Here is an 8,372-nt window from a genome sequence, read left to right as displayed (position 1 = left end):
CAAGGGCTGCCGAGAAGGGCAAGGCCAGCAGGAGGGCCCAGCTCACTTGCCATGCAGCTTCAGGGTCAGTGAGTTTACAGAAGGTGACAGGGCTCCTTTATGATACCTAAGAGTTTCAGGGAACCCTGTGTGGGACTCCCAACCCACAGGAGGTGTGCAGGAGTTGGGATGCTTCAAGGGGGTTCAAAGGTGTCCCCAGTGCCCTTGGAGTCTCATGGAAAAGGTGGACAGAGGGATCTAAGTGAGGGCCAACTGAGTGGGTGGTCCCTTCCAGGCCACTGCTAGGACTCCATGGGGCTAAAGGAATCCCCACTTGTAGAGTAATGTTGAGAATCCCCAGATGGGCTGCTCTGAGGGCTACTGCTGCTCTGATCCTCTGTGTGTCTGAGTGGAAGGGAGGGAGGAGGGGGCATCAGGACTTGGGAGGAGGGCTGAGCTGCCAGAGTCCTACCTGAGGCCTGCCTGTCCCCCCAGAACAGGCATCCCAAGAGACAGCCCCAGAAACATAACAGACTCGCAAGAAGCATTTCTTGAATGATGAGCAGATGAATAAATGTGGATGTGTTTTCCCACAGCTCCTTTGCTCCTCCCCTGCCATGTGGGACCCTCAGTCTCTGCTGCCTCCTTCCTTTCTTGAGAGGCTCAACATGAGAGAAGGAGCCAGCGAGAAGTTTCTACAGACTCAGCTCCAAACGCCTCCTCTCCCATGACATCTGCCTGCTCACAGGCTCCTGTTGCTCCTTCACAAGACGTTGATGCCCCAGAGCAGTGTCTCCATTCATGGTCCTGAGCAGGGGCCACGGGATTGGGCTCTGGGCACTGACTCACGGCACCTCCCTAGAAGGTGATAAACACGCCAAATCTAAACACACCAGGACTCCTCCCATCTATCGCCTTGGGAGTGACCATAAACCACAGACGCTCTCCAGGCTCTCAAGAGTTATCCCATCTTCTGGATTCCTGCCCCCTCCAACTCCCCCAGCCTTGTTGAGGTTCTCTATTGCCTCCTGAATACACATGAACCCCTATACTGATTTTAAGAAAAAAATGATTCTCTTTCCTCTTTGTCCAAGCATGCTATCCCTCAAACCCAAAAAGAAAGAAGCTCTACCTTCTCTCTCTGAGATGGGAACAGTATTTCTTCTAGCATCCTGCAGCCTTCCCAGTCCTGCTGCTCATGGTAGAAATGCTGCCACACTCCAACATCGAGGAGCCCTCCTTGACTTCCCTTTACAACCCGTATTCAATTCTGCCTACAAAATGCCTATGTCCACTTACATGCGATGGTAAATGTTTAACAGTGGACTTTCTGAAAGGGAAAAACCAAAAGCTGTTTTGTAGTGCTTGCCAATTTCTCTAGTGTAATAACTCCCAACCTGACCAATTTCACACTGTCAACACTTAAACAACCAGATTGCAAAATTCCTGAAATTAACAATTGGTTTTCAAGGGCCAGTCCAAGCCTGCTGCAGGACACCTCTGAGTTACATCCATATCAGCACACTTCTCACTTCCACCACCACTCCCTGTCCCAACCAGCATCATCTCTTTTGGGACCACTCCTCTGGCTTTCATTTTTCAGCCACAGCAATTCTTTGGAAAAGTCAAATCATGTCACTTCTCTGCTTCTTCCCCGACACAGCCGCATGGCTCCCACTCTCCCTCCTTCCAGTCTCTGCTCAATGTCACTTTATTAAAGGCACCTTCTATAAACTACCCTGTAGAAAATGTTATTTCTTTTCTCTGTCCCAGCATTCTCATTTCTCTTATCCTAATTAATTTTTTTAGCCCTTATTTACATAAGTATTATGCTGAATACAGGCAGCTCTCACTTTTCATGGCGGTGCAGGATTGCAAAAATGACTGTGCAACCTGAAACCTAGGAAAGCATTCTCCATATCCAATTAGAAAAACAATTATCAGTTTGTGACCTTTACCATTTTTTGTCAAAATATTAGAAACTCTCACACTCTCAGTTACAAATGTAGAGGACAATGAAAATATAATGAAATAAATATTTATTTGTGCACTGCAATTCAAAGCATTAGAAACATTGAGAGTTCAAGTGTTATTTCTTTGTAAAAATGTATCAAGAGTAGTTGGAAGAGTGCTTGCCTTTTTCTTGTATATTTCTGATATGGAGTGATATGGTTTGCCTCTGTGTCTCCATCCAAATCTCATCTCAAATTGTAATCTGCATGTGTTGTGGGATGGGAGGTGACTGAATCATGGGGGCGGACTTCCCCCTTGCTGTTCTTGTGACAGCGAGTTCTCGTAAGATCTCAGTGAGTTCTCATGAGATCTGGTTTTTTGAAAGTGTGTGGCATTTCCCCCTTCGCTCTCTCTCTGTCTCTTCTGCCACCATGTGGAGAAGGTCCCTGCTTCCTTTTCTCCTTCCACCATGATTGTAAGTTTCCTGAGGCCTCCCAGTCATGCTTCCTGTTAAACCTGTGGAACTGTGAGTCAATTAAACCTCTTTTCTTCATAAATTATCCAGTCTCCAGTAGTTCTTTATAGCAGTGTGAGAGTAGGCTAATACATGGAGCAAGCATCATTTCTTTTCATTTATTTATTTATTTATTTATTTATTTATTTATTTATTTATTTTTGAGATGGTGTTTCACTCTTATTGCCCAGGGCTGGAGTGCAATGTCGTGATCTTGGCTCACTGTAATCCCCACCTCCCTGGTTCCTGCGATTCTCCTGCCTCAGGCTCCTGAGTAGCTGGGATTGCAGGCATGCATCACCACACCCAGCTAATTTTGTATTTTTAATAGAGATGGGGTTTCTCCATGTTGGTCAGGCTAGTCTCGAACTCCTGACCTCAGAAGATCCACCTGCCTTGGCCTCCCAAAGTGCTGGGATTACAGGCATGAGCCACCATGCCCAACCAGGAAGCATCACTTCTATTATACCTTCGTGTTTTTCCATCTTTCTAAGTTTGGACTAGCTTCCAACATGTTATCACTTGCATTTTCAATATTGTGAAATCACTCCAGAAGGTCCTTCCATGTGAAGATTTTTGCTGGTATTTCAACCTTTGGGACATCTTCAGCCCTTTTGTTACGACTCCTCTCCCATTTGTGGGAGTTTGTCTTTACTACCTCCCTCTGGCTGCCTATCTGAAGTTCCTGCGTCAGGGTCTACATTGCCATGGTCAACTATTTGTACTTCTAGAATTCCACTCACATTCAATTTGAACCTCACTTGCAGCATTTTCACTTCTCATTTCTTCACTGTAATGTCATCTTGGTTGCAAAATTCCTCTTTCAATTATTCATTTCTGTAAAATGTCATATGGGCTCATCACTGGGAGACAAGGAGGCAACCCAACTATAGGCTTTGTTGTATAAGTAGGATATTCATAAGGACCAATCACCAACAGACTTTGAAAGACGCAACATGACTGGTTACTGATCATGACGAGCTTTTGTTATTTCCATGGTGATTTGTGGACTGAAAGAGCTAGCCCAGAAATTTGCAGTCTATGCAAATTACAGTAAATTTACTATGGCACCTAAATTTCGAGACTTGTGTTGTGGGACTGATGTTACTTAACTAAACTATGGTAAGTAAAATGCATGCATGTCAGCACCAAAGTGAGAACTGCCTGTATTTGTCTATCTTACACAAATAGAATGTCAGTTCTATCGTGGCGGGTTGGGGGTGGGGGAGGATTATCTGTATCCTCAGTTGCCAGAACTGTGTCTGCCATATAATAGGCTGTCAATTTTTAAAAATGAGTGAATACATCATTGAGGCCATTGGTTTCTACTAGGTGTTGGATTTCAAAAGCAAACTTCTCCTCATTTGATCACTTGGCTTGTGTGCTGTATTCTCAAGCTATTTCTTTAAAGACTACTCTCTCTTCTCTCTGTTTAAAACATTCCATCAAAAATTAAACATCCTCTAGAAAGTAAGAAAGTGCTAAAAAGAAAACAAAGTCAACCCCAAAACCAAAACCCACAGTGACTGGAGTACATCAAAGGGGCACAGGAACCAACTGAAAGAGCTCCCAAAGGACAAAACTGGAACACTGTCAGCAAAAAAAATAAGTAAAGTAGTAATGAGTTATAATCCAAAGTATAAAATAAATATCTGAGTCCATACCGATATAAATAAATGATTGAATAAATTAATGGGGAAGAAGAGAAGAATCTCCAGTGCAGAAAAGTCCCAGATAATTTATTTATACACTCCACCCTAAAGGAGGTGGAACGTAACTTCCACTCCTGAAGTGTGGGCTGTGCATTGTGACTTCTTTGCAAAGAGTACAGCATGAACAAAAGGAGAAAAAATAACTTTCCAGTGGAAAAACCTGACAAATACAGCTTCAGCCAGGTGATCAAGAGTTCATCAACAGTTATAAATCGACATTAACAATCATAAATCATGTCACTAATATGTACCTTTAATATGATGTGATGAAGATGACACTTTTCCTCTGTTACCTTCCCCCCAAAACTCACAAGCCCAGTCTAATCATGAGGAAAACACCAGACAAATTTCAATAAGGAGGTATCCTGCAATATCGGGCCCAGAACTCCTCAAAATGGTCAAGGTCATCAAAATCAAGGAAAGTCTAAAAAACTATCATAGCCAAGAGAAGCCTGAGGAGATATGACAAGTAAATGTAACAGGTATCCTGGATGGGATGCCGGAACAGAAAAAGGACATTAGGTAAAAAGAAAAGATCTAAATAAACTATGAACTTTGATTAATCATAATGTATCAATATTGGTTCATTGATTACAATAATTTATCATACTAATGTTAGATGCTAATGATAGGGCTCAATTTTTCTGTAAATCTAAAACTGTCCTTAACAAATTAAGTCTATTAAAAAAATTAACGTCTTGTCCTCAGCTAGGTTTTATTTGCCTCTTGCACCCCGTGGGGAGCAATGCAAAGAAATGTGTGGTAGGGAGACTTTGTAAATATTCCAAAGTTTTATCTCACTTCACAAGCCTGAGGTTTCCTTTCCTCTCATCCTTCCTCTGTCCCTTACCAGAGCTCACCCCAGACCTAGGCACTCAGATCCCAGAGAAAGTGGCTTCTCAGTCCCCCATGATGCTCACCCTAAACTTTTCCCATTAATAAAACCCAGGTCAGACCAAGTGAGATCAGAAAACTTTGGGTTATGTGGGTGAGCTGGGATAGCTCTGAGGACCTGACTATGAGTGAGTGAATAATGTCCTGAGCCCAAGTCTTCACAGGAACAAGTTGTTCCCAAGAGGAGTGTAATGGATGCTGAGAGGCACCTGGCTGTGGAGATGGTCCTCAGCATCAGCCCTATTTGGGATTGTCTCAGCTGAAGGGAGTACCCTTGCTTAGGTCATATCTGGAAACAGACCACATCTCATCGGACTCATCAACCTAGTCGTATAAAGGCCCAGCTCCCTTATCCTAACTCAGAGCAACTCTGGAGGAACGTCTTAGTACCAGGCTCCATGCAAGGTCAGCTGAGGTCTTCATTGGGACTTCATTGCAGCCCAGCTTCTTTTTCTCCCCAATCCTGCTTCCCTCTTCTCCCATCCACAACTGTTGATCCTAAAAGGACTCCCTGAAAAAAAAACCTACTTGCTCATCTTCACCCCAGAGTCTGTCTCCCAGGAAAGCCAGCGTGGGACAGTGAGGCTGTGCTACATATCAGAAAGGTGGGGATCCCTTCATCTCTAAGGGAGCAAGTCAGTCATGGAAGAAGGCCTTGTTTATAGTACCTCCAGGTTAATGAGAATCCACAAACATGTTTATTCAAGAGAGGGACATAATTAAATCTATGTTGTAAAAAGACCAGTCTGCTGAAGAAGGAGAAGGAGATTATAGGGGGCAAATAAAAATGGGGATACTCTAGTGAGAAGGCAATTGTTTTTATTCAGGCAAGAGATTATGATAGAGATGGAGAAAGAGATTAATTCAGAAGGGATTTAGGAGGTAAATCCAATAGGGCCTGGCAGGGGCAAGATATGAGTGTATGAGTGTGAAACTATGCCCCCAAAGAGTTAAAGAAACCAATTACTAACAGAAATTCTTGAGTTTACAGGATAGCAGATAAGAAAAAAAAAAAAAAAAAAAGAACTTGCTAAACTGCTGAAACTTTCCTCCACTTGTAAGATAACAAAACTGACTAAAATCTGTTGGAACCAATATGGCCAACTGGATTTTGCTCAGAATGAGCTTACTGATGTCACAGCCTGAATTTCTACCACATATTTCATAATAATGCCCCAGGGTTTTGTACATGGAACCTGTGAAGAGGCATGGAGAGATAACCGTACATGCCCAAGGACTTTCCAGACCTCCCCTTTCCTTTCATAAATCATACTAATCCCAGAATCCACCCCCTAAACTTTTTCTAATAAAGCTACTGCCTTGAAGCTAACACATGGAGCTAGATTTGAGCTAGACTCCTGTCTTCCTGTTAGTCAATTTGCAATAAAAATCTTTTCGTTTCTCAAAAGCCTGGTGTCACAGCATTGGCTTCTAGCACATCAGGAAGCGACCCCCTTTTACTTGGTAGCAAGTGGATAAGTGAGGGTATAGAACATGAGTCCCTTCCTGGTTTGACAAACTGCATAGATGATGGTACCAAATACCAAACAGGCATGGTGTGGGAGAAGATAAGGTTTGTGAGTGCAGATCTGAAACTCAAACTTGAATATTTAAGGTATACAAAGGGGCCAGGCGCAGTGGCTCACACCCTCACACCTGTAATCCCAGCACTTTGGGAGGCCCAGGCAGGTGGATCACTTGAGGTCAGGAGTTCAAGACCAGCCTGACCAATATGGTGAAACCTTGTCTCTACTAAAAATACAAAAATTATCCAGGCATGATGGTGAGTGCCTGTAGTCTCAGCTACTCAGGAGGCTGAGGCAGGAGAATTGCTTGAACTCGGGAGGTAGAGGTTGCAGTGAGCCGAGGTCATACCATTGCACTCCAGCCTGGACAACAAGAGCAAAACTCCGTCTCAAAAAAAAAAAAAAAAATATATATATATATATATATACACACACACACACATACACACACACACATATATATATACACACACACACACACAAATGAAGGTGTCAAGATGGTTGCAGGATACACAGGTCTGCATCATGGCCCCAAGATTACTCAGCTCCTAGGGGGTGGATTCAGGATTTTAACCTAGATTATATCTGATTCAAAAGCCGGCACTCTTGGGTACTGACCTGTGAGTACTGACTTTCCAAGGAACTTAGAGTCTAATGAAAGGTGAGAGGATTCCTCAGAGTAGGGGAAGGGGAGGATGAAGGAGGCTGGAGGAATGCTCCTGTCTAGTTCCAAGCAGGGGCCATGGATTGGAATTTCTTTGTGGAATTCATCATTTCAGGACAACGGGATAGGATGATGACATCACCAGGGGATGGGGAGTTTTGTCATCTCAGAGAGAATGTGCCAGCCTGGCTTTGCTTTCTTTTCCTAGAGGGTCTAACACGTCTCCTGGCCCTGACATCTAGCTGGTCCCTGAGGAGGAGGCACAAGTCATGAGGAGGCAATGGGGAAACAGGATGGCAGCCAGTGCCTGCCTATGGATGCTTGGACATTAAAGGGTCACCAGCTGAGTGTGGGCTGAGGGTCCCTGAACACAACCTTTGTGCTTAGGGAGAACCCATTCCAGAGCTGAGAGAGAAGGATGTCAACATGCTGCTTCCTCCCTCTTTCTGGGAGCATTTCTTCTGCTCCTCCAATCCCATCCCTGAGAGCTGGTCCCAGGTCCAGCCCAAGCAGGAGAGGCAGCCCTCACCTTCCCAGGTGTTTGTAGGCATGTCACTCTCCCTCCTAGAGAGCGTTCCCCACAGCTCCGCCTTCCCTGCAGGCCCCGTCCATCCTCTAGAGCACAAATCATCATCACCTCCACAACTTGAATATCTTTCTCAGCCACGCCTGATTCCTCTGCAGGAAGGAAAAAGGAAGCAGTTCCTAGTAGTGTATGGAGGGACCTACAGAAAAGCCAAGAGCCCACAGCAGATATTGCTTGTTTTTTACCTCTGACAACTCTGGAGTGGAAGAAAGGGCATCCATTGTAAAGTTCAACTCTTATCAAGTGGGTGAGGCTATAGATATTTTGTCTCTTTCTTCAGCTGTGCAGCTCAGAGAGGCCCAGATGTTGAGCTCATGTAGGAGCTAGACCCACACATGCCCATCATGAGGTTGCGGCCTTGGTCCAGCCTGTGTATCTGAGGCTCCTAGATAGGCAAAGGCCATGAAGTTGGGGAGAACCTCTGAGATGGGATAAAACTCAGGAAGGAGTATAAGTCTGTGGGTATCAAGACTCCCAGTCCCAGCAATGTTAAATATTTCCAGCAGCAACTTCTTAGCTTGAAGCAACCTTGTCTGTTCAATTT

At 44.3% G+C, this 8,372-nt stretch overlaps 1 protein-coding gene across 1 annotated transcript in view; it reads left to right on the top strand.

The window, feature by feature from the left end:
• The window catches only part of NSFL1C (NSFL1 cofactor), a 401,445-nt gene that overhangs the window by 268,812 nt on the left and 124,261 nt on the right, over nucleotides 1-8,372 (top strand). The window lies entirely within an intron of this gene.

The sequence above is a fragment of the Macaca thibetana genome, chromosome 10, assembly GCF_024542745.1.
Source record: "Macaca thibetana thibetana isolate TM-01 chromosome 10, ASM2454274v1, whole genome shotgun sequence".
In the NCBI taxonomy this organism is placed as follows: domain Eukaryota; kingdom Metazoa; phylum Chordata; class Mammalia; order Primates; family Cercopithecidae; genus Macaca; species Macaca thibetana.
This window is presented reverse-complemented; position numbering and strand designations above follow the sequence as displayed.